General features: G+C 54.5%; 1 protein-coding gene across 6 annotated transcripts in view; it reads left to right on the plus strand.

Moving 5' to 3' along the window:
* Nucleotides 1–18,073, plus strand: part of Nck2 (NCK adaptor protein 2) — a 100,862-nt gene that overhangs the window by 37,998 nt on the left and 44,791 nt on the right. The window contains exon 1 of one of the 6 annotated variants that reach the window (XM_023717521.1): nt 6,209–6,230. The exons of the other annotated variants lie outside the window; for them this stretch is intronic. The gene's annotated coding sequence lies outside the window, so the exon portion shown is untranslated. Of the gene's footprint in view, nt 1–6,208; nt 6,231–18,073 lie in introns of those variants that run through there. 6 annotated transcript variants of the gene reach the window in all.

The raw sequence follows: 18,073 nt of genomic DNA on the forward strand, positions 1-18,073 counted from the left end.
AGGCCCCGCCCCAGGGTTGGAGGCCCCGCCCCAGGGTTGGAGGCCCCTCCCTAGAGTGACTCAGCACTAGGAGCCACTCCCTTGGAGGAGCTGTGGTCTTTGCAGTTAGCCTGGAAGGAAGAGAGGCTTGCTAGATACCACAGCTGCTGATTCTCCCTTTGTTCCTTGTTTTTTTGCCGCCATGAACTACTGTCCTCTGCCATGTACCAGTCTGCGTAGGAGCCAGTTGAGTATGGACTGAAACCTCCACTAACCGTGAGCCAAGTAACTTTATTAATTTTGGGTATTGGGTACTTTGTCCAGCAATGAGTGAAAAGTAACTGAGACACAAAGGAAGTAAAGGACCTATACATTGAAAATTACGGTACTCTAAAAAAGGACATCAAAGAGGATATCAGAAAATGAAAAGATATCCCTTGTTATGGAAAGAACCAACATAGCGAAAATGGATTGCCATACTCCCAAAATTGTTATAAAAATTTGATGAAACGTTGATCAAAATACCATTAGTAATACCTCTTGGATCTAGAGAAAACATTCCTGAAACTCATTGGTGACGCCTTCTTGGCCCTTCCGTGTCCTCTGTAGCTGCCTGGATCTGCTCTGTGGTCACACTAGGGTTTGGGCCGTCTGCTTCAGTCCTCTGCCTGGGCCCAGTGATTTGCGTTTCTAAAATAGGGTTGTTGGGAGGTGTGGAAGCTAGGAAATTGATCAGACATGTGCAGGTGGGCTGGGCCTCAGCGCCTAAAGCAGACAAGCTGCCTCAGTCCTGAGAGGAACATCCTGTCTGGTTAAGGTCAGCTATTAGTCCCTAGGCAACCTTGTGTCATGTGTTGCAGACTTTGCAAAAGTGTAAATAAATGTAAATTTTGTTGTGGAGCACGTGGGGCAGACCAGCGACCACCTCGCCCAGCTTTTGTCTTGTCTGTTTCTCATTCCTGCCACCATTTCTCCCCGAGTAGAACCCAGCACACTGAGACCCACAGATCCCTACATGGGGCTGTGAGCCTGGGGTCGTGGGATGTGCTACCCTGTCCTCAGGGACAAAAGAGCAGATCAGGTACACCGCAGGGTCCACACTGGAGACTGGGTGTGGGGTGTCACTGTGTGGCAGGTGACATGTTCCTGGGTTGCCTGTGGGGGGCTCAGAGCTGAACCATCTTGAGAACACCTTGGTTTTTTTGCCTCTGCTAAGTAGAAATACATAGTTTTTGTTTTTGTTTTTGTTTTTGTTTTGGGGGGGGGTAGAACTGGGGATTGAACTCAGGCCCTTGTGCTTGCCAGGCAAATGCTTATTCTGCTGAGCTATCTCCCCAGCCCAGATGCTATTTATTGTTTGTGGAGTGAGAAGAATTATATAACTTGATTTGTGAGCTAAGAGTGTGGCACACCCTGTTTGCTCCTCAAAGCCCACAGGAGCCTGGACAGGGCGACATCAGTGCAAAATGCAGGATACAGTGCTGCTGTCTAGGGACCTGATGACAAGGTGACACTGGCAGGCTCCCCGCCTCTGCCTGCTGCCATGCAGTGCTTCCGGCCTATTTGGAGTCCTTCTCTCTGGCCGACTCTGAGTGGGAATGGTGCAGGGGGCCCTGGGCTGCTGGGGCACAGCCTGACGGGTGCCCAGCTCTCAGGGCAGGTGCTGTGCCCTGGCACTGGGAGAGGTGGCCTGTGTTGCCCTTGAGGAACACAGCTGGCATCCCTGTTTCCCAAGTCTCTGAGAAATGTACTGGGCGCTCTCCGTGGGCGATTGCAACACCCTGCTGCCTTTGCCTCTGTTTCTGGGGCTTGGCGTCAGGCAGGGTGCACCAGGGTGGCCAGCCCCAGCCTCTGTCCTTGGCACACTTGGGGGCACCCTCACAGGCTCCACCTTTCTCCACGGCACCAGCCATGTGTCGGGTCTGCAGCTGGGGCACAGGGTGCGCCTGGCTGCAGTGTGGTCTGTGCAGTGCTGAGGCCAGTCCTGTCCCCACAGGGGCAGTGGGAATAGGTGCACTTGTGTGACCTCAGGAGGGTGCTCGGGCAGAGAGAACGTGAAGGGCAGGGACGGCGGGCTGCAGGGCCAGCAACACTGCGCCTGCGCCGCTCACGTCTTGGAGCTGAGGCTTCTTAATCCTTCACTGTAGGATTTAATTTCCAGTAATTTCTCAGAGAATGTTGATTTGATCTAGAGAAAATTACAGCCACACTGCTAAGAAAATGGAGGAGCCTGCATTCCTTTCCGCTCCCGGAAGGAGAGAGTCCTGGGGGAGGAGGCGGCCTGCCGGGGCAGGCAGGGTCCAGGGCTGGCGTTGGAGGCGGAGGTCGCCTCCCCTTGTTCCCTCAGCCGCTGCCCTGGCTTCCTGTCACCTGTGGTCTGAGTGCTGCCCACCGGTGCTTCTGTTGCACGCCTGTGCTCCACTGCTCCCACGGTGCACTTCTTAGAGTGAGGACGACTCAGATCCTCCTTAGGGAGGGCCACAGGGTCTGCAGGAAGTGCTGGCTGCAGATTCGCCTTCCTCACCTGATGCTGGAGGCAGGAACGACACACCTTTGCTCAGAGCCTTCATTTGTGTGGACGTGAGCAGCGACGGGTGGCCGCGCTCAGGAAGGATGCTACGTGCCTGCTGTGTGTGTAACATCTGCACACGAGCTCAAGACTATGGAGTGATGAGTTACACTTGAAATTCTTGCACTCAGAGAGGCTAAGCCAGGACCATTGAAAGTTCAGACCCGGCCTGGGCACCTTAGTGAGTTAGTGGGAACCTGTCTCAGAGAAAAAAAATACAGAGGGCTGAGAATGTAGCTCAGTGTGAGGGCTCTGGTTCAATCCCCAGTACCGAAAAAAAATAAACACAAAAGACTTTGGAGTGCACTGGCTGCCCTTTTTGGGTGCATAGAGTTCACGCTAGCAGAAGTCCCTTTTCCTGTTTGGTGGACGGGGCGTATCCGAGGGCAGAGCCCCGTGTCTCCCGGCTGGTTCTGCTGCAGGCCGATGACTCCCGAGTGTGCTCTGTGTGGACTTGCCAGCAGCCCTGGGCCCAGCCCGCGTGTGTGCGTGCTGCCCGGGGCCGTCGCGGCCGGCCGGCCGTAGGCAGCCACTGGCCTCTGAAGGCCGCCCCAGGGGCCAAGTCTTGCCCTCATCATGGGGCGGGATTTCTGAGATAGCGCAGCAGTCGGGCTCCTGTGCCTAGAGCGAGTGGTGGCGAGCGCCTTGGTCCGCACGCCTGACGCCTCCCACTGTGCGAAAGGGAGTCCCACGCGGTGAAGCCTCCACGCGTGCGGCCATGCGGCAGTGACGTACTTCCTTAATGCCACCAGATGCGCAGTGTTGTTTTTCTGCCTGACTTCACATGCACTTAAGGGTGGCAGCTCGGCCGAGATCCTGGGAAGGTCCTGCTTTGCAGCTGGGGGCCCCTCTTTTTCCTTCCTTTGTTCTTGGTGACTTGCAGAAGCCATGACTTCTTTCCTCGGGCTTTCAGTCTGTAGCTGCTGCCTGGATCTCTGCGCTTCCTACAAGTTGCGCCTTGGGCCTGGAAGGATCTGTTGGATCCTGTGGGGAGACTGCTCCTTCCCAGATGCTCGTTGCCCTCGTGCTGGTCCTGGGCCGCATCCTCGGGAGCCGCTGACTGGGCTTGGCCATGGCGGGTGGTCCACAGCGCAGAGCCAGAGGCCCTCCTGCCCCGCCCCTGGAGCCACGCAGCTCCTGCCCTCAGGGCTCTGCTCGGTGGCCTGCCCTGGGTCTGAAGTTTGCGGGGTGAGTGTTCTGCTCCGGAGGTCAGAGAGCCTCCAAGAACACATACATTGCTAAGGTCTCAGTCTGTGATAGCTTTTCCCTTCAGGATGGTGGGAGAGTGGGATGCATTTGGGAGAGACTGCTTACCACCTGGGTCTTGCCACCTGGAGCTGGTGACTCGTAGCGACTGCTAGTGTGATGCTCTGTTGCTGCTGGCAGTGGCACTCAGCCCTGAGATTGCCAGGGCAGCAGTGGGCTCCACAGTGTGCTGGGAGGCAGCCACAGGGCGTGGGAGGTTGGGTTGAGGACTCAGCCTACCTGGGACTGGGGTGTTTTCAACCTCAGCTACTGACGCAAACTCCATCCTAAAACCAGGGAAGTGTTTCTCTATAAATGCCCTGCATGTGCTCTGAGGTCCGGGTGCCCCCTGCAGGTCACCCACGTACGGGCTGTGTGTCCTCAGGAGCCAGTCCTCTGTAGGGGAAAGAGTGTAGTGCTGGGCGTGGGGAGTGGCTAACCCTTGCTTCCGGCCTTTTCCTGGAGACGGTTTATTTCTTTGTTTCTTTTTTTTTTTTTAACATAGTATAAATTCATACTGATAGCCCTAATTCAAGATCAGGCTGATCAGACTGATCAGACATTTACTCCCTTGGCTTTAAGACCGTGCCCCTCCTCCTGTGCTGGAGGCCTCTGGCCCTGGGCAGGTGTGCGTAGGTACTTCCTTGTTGGACTGACCTGCTGACAGCACAGGAGCACTTGAGCGGCTCTGCCAGCTCCGTGGTCACCGAGAGGGTGGCGGGAGTGCTCTGTGCCGAGGGGACAGCATCAGCAGGGAGGTGGTCACACCGCCGCCCTGTGTGCACAGCCGACCCTGTATGTAGTTTACTGTCTACTCTCTTTTGTTCTGCTGTTAGCTTATGGATGTTAGAAAGCTAATGTTAGCTGCAGTTGTATAGTCACGTGGTTTAGGGGAGCAGGGTGAGTTCAGAGTCCCTTTTGGTATTGTAGGGGGCCCAATGTACCTCCCTTTTCACGTCCCCCGACCTAACCCGCCTCAGAGAGGACGTCACAGTGCGGGGCCTGTGACAAGTGTCTGAAGGGAGCGCGCACATATGGTCCCCTACCCGACCACTGGACGCTGCAGGTAATGGTGTTTCCGGGGTCCGTTCTCGGCTCAGGGCTGTGAAGTAACAGGGAGGAGCCCAGCGCGCGGCAGCCTCACACCCTTCTCTGTGGATGCTGTGGCATTTACGTGGGAGACTCGAGCACCCCCTGCCCCACAGTGAGACCCCAAACTGCCCGCGGCCCGCAGGGATGTCGTGTCGTTCACCAGACAGTGGTTGTCACCGCCGTCCATAGCTTATGTCAGGGCTCATCTTGGGGGTGGACACCCATGGACAAGTGTGTGATAGTGTTTACTGTTTTTCAATGTAGGCACATACATTTATATTTGTTTTTAGAGCTTATCATTTAAGAAATAAATGGCAGCAGACTGCCTCCCTCCTGATTACGAGGCACACCATAACGTGTGCCACCGAGTCACGTTGGCTGTGCCTTTTTACCAGTTATTTTGGAAGGGGTAACTATGGCAACAGCTGCCTAAATACTTCAATCATATGCCAGAAGGGTTAGAAGATGCATAAATAATGCTGCCTGTTTTGCTGCTTGTGTGACTTGTGGCTGACCTAGGTCTTCAGCTCTTAGCCGGCGGATCCGTCCCATGAGGGCACTGTCTGGACACCTGACTGTCCCTGGGGGCGGGATGCAGTGTTGGCATAAAGTGAGTGTGTGTGGACAACCTGCAGGAGGACGCCAGCGGCGTGCAGACAGCAGAGTGAAGCTTGTGGAGGTGAAGCAGCAGTGCAGTAATGTAGTGCTCGGGCCTCCACTCTGCGTAAATCCTGCGTGCAGCGAAGTCTGCTGTGGAGAGATTTTGCTTTAGTAGGGTCTCTAGAAAGTGCCTTGGTAGGTGCCTGCTCGGGGGACCCTGACTGTGAGGCCTAATCTAGCAGCTGACCCTGGTGGCCCTTCTGGTCTGCAGCCTGCTGGGCACTGGCTTTGGGGCGGTCCTGGACATCTCTGCATCCTCAGGAAGATGCTGCTGGCAGGCTTTTGAGCAGAGGTAATGTGGCCGTGGCCTCCTCGCCACTCTTGTGAGACTGCTTTGTCATGGAGGGCCTGCAGGAGGAGGCTGGCTTAGTGTGGCGCATCTTATCATTGGCTTCCTGTCGCTTCCTGTCACTGTCAGGAGGCATGACCACTAACCCACAAGAACCTGTCAGCCGGCAAGGCGCTGTGTGTGGGCTCTGGAATCCATGAGACCTGGTCCCTTCATGTGTGCATGGGGCCTGGGACAGTCACAGTGACAGCAGTGCCCAGCTTGGCATCATCAGATCCTGTCCATGGCTCAGCGACAAGGACTGAGCTCAAGTCCAGCAAAACCGAGTGGGGCTGCTTACTCAGCCTCTTGGCCTTCAGGAGGGCACAGGGAGCTCCTCATGCTTGCGGGGACTGGGTGAGTGTGGGCTGTGTGTGGCTCTGGAGAGAGGACCTGATGTGCCTCATCGCAGGTGTCCCAGGACCAGGGTGGACAGAATGGAGTCACTCTGGCATGAGGCGAGCAAGCAGACCCTTGTATTGGAGTGTACCCCAGAGGTTCTCTTCTCCTTGCTCCTCGTACTCCCTGCAAGGATATTCACTGTCAGGGGAGATAAAGGAACTGAGGGGCCAAACTTATCTGCATGTCACTGTGACACGTCTGGTGCTCAGGTTTGATCCTACGAAGGAAGTGCATAGAGCGAGGGGCAGTCGGGCAGTGACGGCTGCAGGCTGGGTGCCTTGGGCTCACAGGATAAATTCCTCAAGTGCTCGCCCTCAAGGAAGAGATTGTCTGGGAGTCTCTGAGGGTGGATCTTGTCAGTGCAGTCCTTCTGCCTTCGGCTTACAGCCTTGTACCCAGCTTTCTCTTCTCTTGCAAACATCTTCCCTCATCCTGTAGTAGACGTCCAATTCTAGGCCTCCTTGTCTGGGTCTCGTTGAGCTCAGGATGGTGGCAGGGGGCTGGCCCTGTAGTGACAGCTTACTGGTTGAGGAAGCCTTTAAATGTCAAAGGGTTCTAAGGCTCGGACTGGTTCATCTTTCCTGCTGGTTATGAAAGCTGAGCTTGCAGTTGTGGTGCTGTGTATTCCAGAAAGCAGGCAGCGGGGTCCTGCGGGGACAGCCCCACACCAGACAGTTCCGTGGGTCAGATGGGCAGGACACGGCGTGGCCATGATGGCTGCCCTGTGGCCTCGGGAGACCGAGCACCATGGTGACCAGCAGCCGTGGGTTGGCGGACTTGGTGGAATCCTCTAGGGTGAGGCCGGCGGAGCGTACAGTCTGTCCCGAGTCTCGGGTCTGACCATTCCCGTTCCTTGGCTGCCAGCCAGCGGTGAGACGACTGGGACGGAAAGCCCGCCCGGAAGCACACTCCGAAGCTCAGCAACTGGGTGCTCACCCTGCCTGTGAGTTCCTGGCTTCACAGCGCTTCCAAGCGCCCTCACCACTGCCTGAAGATGCGTTCATCATCCTGTGCACGCTCTGCTGTCAGTGATGGGCTGTATCAGTCTGATCCAGCTCGTTTCCTAGGAGGACAAAATTATAACTACATTTTCATTAATTTACCGTTTCCATCCATCTATTTCAGAGCCAGTATTACATCATCTCCCATCGCCAGAAGATGGGTTTTGAAACAAAAATATCTTTGAGATTTAGTATTCTACGAAAGCAGTATCAGCTCATATGTGGTTGTTGCAAGACTTGTTTTCTGCCGTCTCCTGCGGTTATTTTGTTGAACAATATTGTTATTTGAAAGAGTAGCACATGGTTTCAAAGGAAAGAAAGCCTGAACTGTATTTTCAGGGAGACTCTGCTCGTGTCCCCAAGTCTGGGCCTGCGCAGCGGTGGTGAAGGGTGTCGTGTGTGTGTCCTGAATGTCCTGGACACATCGAAATCATGGTGTTACCCAGAGTCACTTTGTCTTTTTCCCACGTACTCCCTATTTATTTCTAATGAAAAGGGGATAGTTACGCACCAATGTCTCGCTTTTACGAATAAGCGTCATTACCGAATTCCAAGTGGAACATTGTCCGGTGACAGTGCTCCGGACAAGTCGGGAATGGGGTCCTGCAGCACCCTGCGCCCCGGATGGACATTTGTTTGTAGCAGATGAGTTAATGCTCTGGTTTCCCTTCATTGTAAGTCCTTCCCCTTCTACAGCACATGAGCTACACTTGAGGGCGATGAGGTGCGGCCTTAGAGCGTGGGGTCTGCCCCGGAGGGAGGAAATCCGTGCTTGCAGGTTTTCATCTTTGTATGGTCAGCTGTGACTCGGGAGGCTCGTCAAGATCTGTGTGGCTTAAGAGTAGAAAAAAGTAAGACCCTTATGGACGAATTAGGGCAGCCTGGCGTGAACTGCCCAGGTACGTATGAGTTCAGGCGGGCCGCATCTCAGCACAAGGAGAGCCCGTGCACAGTACTGGGAAGCCGCTTGCCCAGGTCGAGGCGGGTGGTGCTGCTTCACAACCAGATACTTTAGAGGACGTTAGACCAAGTGCGCTTAGCGTATTTTTCTGAACTAATAATGCGTCTTCTGTGCCTAGGCAGACATGGGCCAGGGGTTCGATCCCCGGCCTGCTTTGCTGGCCTCGCCCCCCTGGGGCACGCTGAGACAGCGATTGAGACTGGGCCTGGCGTGCACCTGCAATCCCAGTGCTTGGGAGGCTAAAAATTAGGAAGGCTCACTATGAGTCCAATCTGGGTAGTGTGACCCAGACCCTGTACTAAATACATAAAAAAAAGCATAGTGTGTCTTCAAGGTGTCCCTCTTAGCGCGCAGATGGCATCTTCCTGTGTCCCTGTGAGTAGCGTCTGCCCGGGTGGTGTCATCACCTCAGGCCTTCGGGCTGTTCCTGTTTCAGCCTGTCTCATAGCACCCTTCCTGGTGGCTGGGGTTCGGCTGGGGTTCCCTCTTCTGTCACTGTGCAGGAGATCCTTTTTAAACTTTTAATTTTGAAATAAACACCAAAAGTTACAAAACTTGCAAAATCATACAAGAAGCCCCCTGTGCCCCTCCTCAGCCAGCTTCCCGGGCGCCTGCCGTGCTGCTGCTGCTGCTCGTAAGGCCTGGAAGCCGGTTCCACGTGGTGCTGGATTTACCGTTACGTTGTCTGCTCTTCGGGGCTGCGGGGTGACAGGCTGCCTCCCTGTTGCCGTGATTTGCGCCTCCCCACCGCAGAGCCCAGCCGCGCCTTCCAGTGCCGGATGGCCAGGTGCTGTCCTCCGCTTTCCTTTGCCTGCTTGCTGCCTTCCTGGCCTCGCTGGTTTTCTGTCACAGTCGACTTGGGGAGCCTGAGCTGCCTCATACAAGTTTGTCCTTCTGGTTGTAGGGTCCAGATACTTTTCCTCGCTTTGTATGGATTTGAAATCTCCAAGGTTTTGTATGTACATAGTTGATTTTGCCTGCCTTTTTATAGTCTTTGGGTTCTTAACGCAGGTTTTTAAAGCCCTCCTTCAAGGACATGGGGTGTCTTCCGCAGGTCCTCCCATCCTGTGTTTCTACCTGCAAATTGTAGGTACATTTGCACGCATCCTGTGTTGGGCTATGTGGGTAGCCTCAGCTTTCGTCTTGGTGGCCGCTGGCGTGTTTCATGGCCATTTATTGGGACGTCTGTCTTTGCCCTGGTGACAGGAGGACCTCCCTTTATTGCCGACTAGATCACAGGCACGTTCAGTCTGCTTCCTAGTGCTTCCTTAGCCCATCTCCCAAAGGCCACCGATTGGAGCTGCGGGAGTCACTGAAAACTTAGCATTATTCTAAAGCAGGTAAATAAAATCAAGTACCAACGGGCCAAAGCCTTGAGCATGCTAATCACATCAACCCCTTGGGTCTGCCCCTTCTGTGCCTGGGACCTAGCTGGCTGTGGAATCAGCCTGTCTCAGAGAGAAGATATTTAGGAAAAGAGATTGCAGCTGCCCCAGGCGTATGTAAATTCGTTTGTCTTGACTCAACCCCTAAACAACAGGGTGTGACAGCTGCTTCCGGTGGAGCCTTTGCTTCGCCCTAGATGTTATGCGTAGTGCAGAGACAGTTATTTAATGCACGTGGGCTGGTGTGCTCAGGTGACGAGCACACACTGTAGCATTTTATACCACGAACTCGGAAATCGGTGAACCGGGGTCCCGTGGGGGTCCTGGGCATGGTGCTGTGCAGACACTGAGGGCCATGGCCATGCATGGGAAAGTGGCAGGGACAGCCCGGAGGCCACCAGCTTGTCTCCACTCGGGAAGAGGGCAGCTGATGTCCTCCGTGCCAGGTCTGAGGGTGGGTCGCGTGCGTGCAGCGTGAGACGCGCCCGTCTACGCCTGGCGCACCGGTGCCATCTGCTTGTATTCTTGGCTGTGAGACAAGATAGCATGCCTGGAGGAAACGGATTGTAAACTACTGATGGCGTACTTTTTCTAAAGACAGTGAAACACCTTGTTTTGGAAAGTGCGTAAGAATCCCCTGATGCTGTTTCTTGGGTGACGTTGGCCTGGCGGAAACCCTGCGCCCTGGTACCTCTCTCTGTACCAGGTTTGGGCAGAGCATGTGGTTCTGTCCCGTCGCGTGTTCTGGGGACAGGAAGGGCCGGGGTAGCTGTCGGCTGGTGTGCTGTGTCTGTCAGCTGGGCCTCCTCGGTCTCAGCCGGGCACCCGGCAGCAGGCACAAGGTGCGCTGCAGACCCCGCACTGCAGGCTCCGAGTCCTGCCTGCAGCTTGCTCTGTCTGCGCTGTGCGTGTCACCTGAGTCCTCTACCCCAGTGCGAGTGGTGAGGCATCTTCCTGCCGTAGGCCTGAGTGCCGTCGTGGGCGCCCTGCCAGCCTCCTCTGTGACCCTGGCAATACTCCACCGTCTGTCTCTTTCTACTCCTCAGCGTATGAAAATCCAGGGTGCAGAGGTCCTGCGCTTTGAAGTTGAGTGTTGAAAGCAAAAAAGCCCCATAAGGACGTGTGGTCCAGCTTCTTTCTTCAGGGGATGCGCTCTGGGACCCCCAGAGGGTGCCCCAATTGTGGCTGGCGCCAGAGCACAAGTGCTGTTTCTTCTGGTTTGCTTTGTTTTGGTTTTTGTTCTTTTGGTCCAAAGACTCAAACTCGGTACCTTGCTCTTGCCAGGTGTCCTTGAAGTGAGAGATTGAGAATAGTAACTGCTAAAGACAGAGTGGTCACTTTTCTGTCTGTCCCTCTGTCAAGACACATGATGGGTTTCCCCCGTGGTCAGCCCCAGGGAAATGACGGGGGCCCCGAGTTTCGGCTTCCCAGAGAGAGGGCGCCCAAGGGCAAGACAGCACCCATCGGCCTGCAGCCTGGCTGAGGTGTGGCGAGTCACGGGTCTAAGAAACAAAGTTGTTCCTGTTTTTGATCCATCTCAAGCAGCTGTACGGGGAAGTGGCTGGGTGCTTGGCACCTGTGGGAGGATGGGCCGGTTTTCAAGCACATCTGGGTTTCTGTGGTTTCTGTCAGAAAGAGCAGGCTTCAGGTCTTCAGAGCAGAGTGTGTGGGGCGGTTGTGGGGTCAGAGGGTAGCTTGGCCACAGCAGGGCAGCCAGGAGGGGGCCTGGCTGGGCCGCTGCTGTCCCTGCTGCCTGTGTGGGTTCTTGGAGTGGCCGCACACCTGGAGCAGTGCACTCGGCCCAGGTCCTCCAGGACAATGGCAGACGCAGGCTGGGGCCTTGGTGGGATGATACGCAAGGGGAAGCTGGGAGTGGCAAGCCACAGGTGCCTTGTCCCTTCCTCAGTGTCCCTTCTGCAACAGTGGGGATGTGCCCGCCCCTCCAGCTGGCCTCTCAGAGGCCTCCTGGGCCAGCATTTCCTTCAGGAAAGGACCACCTGTGACCACTCCTCGTGGGCTGTGGGGGTCACTCAGGAGATGTTCCACAGTCCCAGGCCCCGTGGCCTGTGCGCTGGGCTTGCTCCCTGTCCCGAGTCACTGAGTGCAGGTGGAATGGGAAAGGGATGATTTTTCCCTTTAAAAATTTATATCACAATTTATTTAAAAAGCACGTACAGTGTTGTGATAGCTCGTGTCTAGATGTCTGCCCAAAGCCTCAAGCCCTCAGGTGTGGCTTCTGGGAGGTGGCTGGATGGCCGGTGTGAGATGCCAGATGAAGGGTGTGTGACAGCTGGACTGCTCCTCTGATTAGTGCAGCACAGTTCTGGGTATGCGTCACAGGAGAGGCCTACCAGGGCCAGCGGCACCAATGCATAGCTTTGTAGGCTGCGTGGAATGAAAAGGGGGCTTGGTGCTGCAGCAGCTGCTGCTGCGCTGCTTCCTGCCTGCCCTGCAGAGGGCTGCTCGTCTCTCCTCTTCCGTGCCGCCCTGCTTTGGAGCAACAGGCTTTGGGTTGGACCTCTGTAAACTACAAGCCAGAGTAAGTCTGCCTCCTTTAGCTGTGGTGTCAGGTGAGAAGGTAGGACAAGCATTGACAGAAAAAGCGAGGCAGGGGTGGCACGGGGGAGACCGCAGCTACCTGCTGTAGTGCAGGAGAGGAAGGGGCCACACCCAGGAGCGGAGCCAGCAGTGACGCCCTGACCGCCACCCAGGTCCCTTCCCTTCTCTGTGGTGGCGGCCTCAGGCCGGTGCTTGGCCTTCCTTGGAGGCAGGTGTCTGGGCTCAGGCTGGCCCTCAGCTTGGTCCACTGTGTTATGACAGGCACTTCTGAGTCCACTCGGGGGAGCAAGGGCAGGTATTCTTAACCTCATGCTGTGTGTTCATGCACACAGCAGTCAGCGAGCTGGGCTGTCCGTACCCTCCCCGTGACAGGTGACCAGAGGGTAGGCTGCTCAGCGGCGATGGGCTGGCATTTCATATGGTATTGGGCAGCGGGTATGTAGTGTATTGGTTGGCTGGGCACATGCCCAGAGTGCCCAGGGCCCTCCCCCACCGCTAGGCTGCTCCTCTTTGAAGGAGGTCTCATGTGCATCATGACCTTGGCCATGACCTGAAGGGCAGCTTGGGTGAGGGTGTGGAGACCTGTTCATGAGCACCCGGACCTCCGAGAAACTGGATGAGGGACCAGAGCCAGCAGGCGTGATGCACGTGTCCCCTGTTGCACGGGACAGTTGGCACCAGGCTCCGCACAACTTCGGCATCCATACTTCCGCACTTTGACATCCCCTGTGATTTCAGGACTCACGCAGCAGTGGATGGAACCCAGAGCACCCGAGTGCCCCAGTTCTGGGTGCTTTTGGGTTTGAGGCGGGCTTCAGCCTGTCTGTTCTGTGTCAGATGCCACCCCGGGCTCGTGTGAGGGCTGTCAGTGCTCGCTGGAAGCCTGCCTAGAAGAGGAACAGTGCTGGGATGGTGGCGTTCAGTGTGTCAGATTGGGGCACCTTTGCGTGGGGAAGCAGGCCAGAGAGAGGCCGGAGTTTCTCCCACATGCAGGATGGTCTCGGGAACACAGTGACAGATTCCTCTTCTGTTCTGCCTTCATTTAGTTTTTCTCTAAAATGACAGTGTCAGTGTGCACACTTCTTTTGCTTGTCCTTTGGACTTTATGCTAAGGCTTGTGTTTCGCGTGGCACTTGTCCCCTGACCTATGTTTACCTGGTCCCTGCACGGGCGCGGTTTTTTATAATGCATAAAACTGGCAACCTGGCTGAGGGGCCTTTGCAGGACGCTGGCCGTTGACCTCCTCCCCAGGGGGGCAACGTCTGTGCCGCCCCTTCTCACGCGTGGCACTTACATCCACAAGCACACGGTCATTGAGCCAGGGTGACTTCCGCTTTGTTCTGCAGCACAGTAATGACACTGGCCCAAGGAGACTATAGTAGCAGCCTCAACACCACACAGTGGCGAGACCGAGACTAGGCTTTGCGTCAGTTCAGAAGGAGGCCCTGTGTCCTCCTGTCAGGGACAGAGGTGCCGCCACCTTCCGGGGCCAGCCACCCTCAGGCAGCCTGCTGTCCCATGAGGAGACTTGGAGAGCAGTTCCTTCAGTCGTCCCCTTGTCATTCATGAGCTTTGGCAACCTGCAGGTGCCTCAGACGTGCAGGCTTGGGCTAGGGGAACACAGGGCCCAGGGACCTTCCTGATTTGCACTGCTGGCTTTGAACCTGTAGGGTTTCTGCTGTTGTCTGCCAGCTGAAGATACCACCATGTTTCGTGATTCTGCTTCATGATCGTAAGGCCCAGGAACAACTGGATGCCTTGGCCCCGTCCGTCCCATCCCCTTTCCCGTGATGGTTTTGGCCTCTCTGCGCATTGTGTGGGTCACATTACCCACGTGTGCAAGGAGGCGGTGGTGAACTCCGCAGTTACGCATTTGGAGGATGTCCTCTAGCGCATTGGTTAAAATTATGAATCAGAAAGGCTTGGAATCTCTTTGAGCCTGATTCTGTGGTGTCCCAAGACTGACGTCCTTTGTTTCCAGACGCGTGTCTGTGAATGGACCGTGCCCTCGCGGCATGCGCGCTGGTGGGGCGCTCGGGGAGGCCTGGCTGCAGCAGGGAGTGGGCTTGGCTTCCTGCCGTGTGGCCACTGAAAGGTTCTTTCTGGCTTTGTGGCCAGTTAAAAGGCGCAGCGTGTAGATGGCCGTGCTCCTGTCTGGTCTCAGCCCTGGAGGCGCCTACACAGCTCCTCTGGTGTTCATGACTATTTCCACTGTGAGCTCAGCAGGTGGCTCTTTGGGGATATTCAGACAAAAATGGCCTAATTGGATTTCAGCCCAGACACAGTGTTTAAATGGCTTTTTGGATGGCATGAATTGGGCAGCTGCCATGGGAGTCCGATGTGTGCTTCCGAGCCTTAGAATGTAGAAGCACTCTCTGATGCACTGTCTCGCTGGCTGGCGTGCTGCTAACTCACTTAATAAATGAGAGACAAGAAAAATGAGTATAGAGCCCTGAAATGAAGAAATACGGTTTCTAAGTGGAGCTCTCACTTGGCCCTGGCAAAGCTACATGACCATCTATATTCAAGACCTCATGTGACGGTTCACAGGCTGGCTCCAGCCAGGTTTGAGAGGGACTCGAGGTCTCTGAGTGGAACTGAGAAAGGAATTTAGGGCTTCATTTGGCGCCAACTGCCGCGTGGCACTGGAGGATTAAAACAGATCTTCAGATGAGATTATGGGAGCTACGTTTGCTGGCCGTGAAGTGTGGCCCTCAGCCACTCGGGGTGGAGCCTGCCCTATCGGGCTGCATCCCCGATAGCCTGTGACCTTGCAGAACAGGACTTCTGCCGGGGTGGAGAGCGGGCTCCCCCGGAGCGAGCGTGGGGTCGTGCTGCTGGAGCCTGGGGGTGGCCTTCTGCAGGGGAGAGGCTGGAGCGGAGGTGCCGCCCTGAGGGGGCACCCGTGCCCCAGGACTCCAGCACGCCCAGGCTAAACATGCTTTAAATACACAGTGATGTTAAGATTTGGGTTCCACAGAAACATTTGTAAACCTCTATATGTTTTTATAACTTATAGCTTTAAGTTTTTTAAAATTTAAATTCGACCTATAGAACATGCTTATTTTTTTAACTGGAGTTGTGTACTTTTTGGCCCAAATCCCCCGGAGTCCCCTGGCAACCAGCTCCCTGCCCTGAGCTTCGGGGCCAGGTGAGCGGGGCCTGTGTGCAGCTATTTTGCACGGACTTCCTTCTGCCGCTGCACTGCCAGCCGGGCTGCAAGGGCCGGGCAGCTCCCTTGGCAGTGGGACATCCGCTCTCCCCTCCCGCCTCAGGCGCGCAGGTTGTCTGTTTCTTTTGCTGAATTACTAATTTTAATTATATAAATTTTACTATGTTGAACAATGACAAGAAAAATATCACAAAAAGAAAGTACTGAGTTTTTAATACTTACTGTTTAAAAACCCACAAGTTTGAATATCACCTGGTATTTTGGTATACAAAGTCTAACAAAGAACATCAGAGATAAATTCCTGTATGAACTACAATGCAAATACCAAGAGCATGCTACAAGAAAAAATCTCTACTTTAGTTGTCACGCCGAAGGCAGTCTGCACACATGGGCAGCACATGCCTTGCCCACATGTCCCTTATACTGAAGCAATGTGATTTGCTTTCTGGGCCTTTCTGAGGGACATACTTGGCCTCTCGGGGGTCTTGCTGTTGTGTCAGGAGGGTCTTGCTATATGGTACAGTGTGTAGTGAACAGAAACAATATAGAATAAATTACTAAGTTCTTCGTATGTACTGTGCACTTAGCATAGACATCAGCATTTCCACAACAGCTGCGCACTTGCTTACACAACCTGAAAGATAACACGTAAATTCCTATATGAAGTACAATGAAAATACCAATAGAATTCTGCCCCAAATCGAGCTTTCTTCGACTGTCTGTGGTGGATTTGTAACTGCTGGTCAACTTACTGCACCCAGCTGAACTGAACCCGCGTGGTGCCGGGTGCAGGGACCACCTCGGGGTTGTTGCTAGCAGCACAAAGGCCGAGCAGGAGAAGCTGCGGAATGCTGTTGGGGATGCTGATTGGAGAAGCTGCTGGAGGCTGCTCATTCTCTTGGGCTGATCTGCTGGAGGCCCTTGTCAGGCTGGCTTGGAGAAGCTGAGTCCTCATCTTGAGCCTCACTTCCTGGCTCCAGAGAAGAAGACAGTGCCCTGCTCAGCCCTATGGAGAAGCTTGTCGCATTGGCTTTCCTGATGGGAACTTGGCATTCTTCATCACTGGAGGAGCTCGGGACCTCACTGTTGCTAAGGATGGCTGTGGTACCTTTGGGGGAGCTCTGGTGCTTACTTTGAGCATCCCTTCCTGGCTCCAGTTCAGATCCCTCAGCCGCTGGCACAGAGCCTTCATCCCGCTGGCACAGACTTCCTGGCTTCCACCGCTGACCTTCGGGCATTTCCTGCACAGATCTGTGAAGCGGGGCTGCGTGGGACTTCGTTGTGGGCTCTAGGCCTCCAGCTGGACTCGTGGGAGGCATCATTATGAGCTCTAGGGTTTCAGCTGGACTCACGCAGGGAATTAGGATCCGGGCCCTCAGCTGGATTCTTTAGTAGTTAGTGTGGATAGATTTCCTGCACCTGTATGTGATTCTTGAGCAATTCATTATCGAATACTGTTATAAAAACAAGTGCTGTACTAAATTGTTCACTTTGCAAAAACCCCAGACCACAACACTGTCACACCCAAGGCAATTCTCGCACGTGACAACTGCGTGTTCCTTACAAATTATCACTTACACTGATAGCAGGTATGTTTTGTTTCCTGTACTTACTTGCATGGTGCAGTTGACATCTTTGCATTGCTGTTGTCCTAGAAGGCCTTCGTGGTGCCGCGCCTGCCTGTTCACCGGCCAGCTCACCAGTGTGCTCCGTGGGGTTTGGCACCGTTTCCTGTGCGGACACATTTTGTTTCTTCTGAGCTGTAAATGGTCTCTCATGAGCTGCTGTCCCACTCTAAGAGAATTTCTTCATGGTATTTTACACTTGTTATTTTCTTTGTAAGCCGTGAAACTATGCCACACATGTTCAGAATCAAATAAAACATAACCACTGGCCAATGCCGTGTGTTTCAAGTGATGTCATAGTTGCAGCATAACTCACCAACGTCATTTGCTCCAGGTTTGCTGTTGAGGATTTCTGTCTCAGGCTTCCACTTTTCCCTGTGACTACTTCCGTAGTGGTGAAATGCTCACATCGTTTGGTTTGTTACGATGTGAATGAAGACCAAGGACTGAGTTCCAAGATCGGAAGCACATCAAGTCTCCCTGCCCACGGCTCCTATCTAGTTCTTATGCCGTAGTTTGGCCCACTGGTTTTCCTGACGTCTTTGACCTTCCTGCAGCCATCATGAGAGAATGTGCTGAGGACAGCAGGTCTCCAAATGTGTTCAGTTCGGCCTGGGAGATGTCACCGTAAATGCAGTTTTGATCATGGCTATTTGTGCATACAGAACTTTTCGTTGCATCTTAGCCTTGTGTGTGTCACAGCACCACGCAGCGTTTCTCTGTGAGCTTCCCACTCCGAGTGGCAGTGCTGGTGTTCAGTCCAATCCGATCATCCCTGCCAAGGCGCTCACCATTTTTCGGACAAGGCTCTAATGTTGGGTCATCCCATTTGCATGCCTGACCACTTTGCAATATTTCTACCAGTCCAGTAGGCCCTTACATTGCTGTTTCCGTCCTCATATGAATCCAGGGAGGTCTGCATTTCCTGTGTCTATCATTTATTCTCACCCCATGTCACTGTCACAGGAACTTTGGTTCACAGGCCAGCATCCAAGTCATCACTGTCACCACCCTCCACGCCCTACCCCCTGCTGCTAGGAAAGTCTGCATTTTACCTTGATGGATCCTCTTCTTCATCCACGCATGAGTCACCTG

This window comes from Octodon degus, unplaced genomic scaffold (genome assembly GCF_000260255.1).
Source record: "Octodon degus isolate 3935 unplaced genomic scaffold, OctDeg1.0 scaffold00052, whole genome shotgun sequence".
Taxonomy (NCBI): Eukaryota; Metazoa; Chordata; class Mammalia; order Rodentia; family Octodontidae; genus Octodon; species Octodon degus.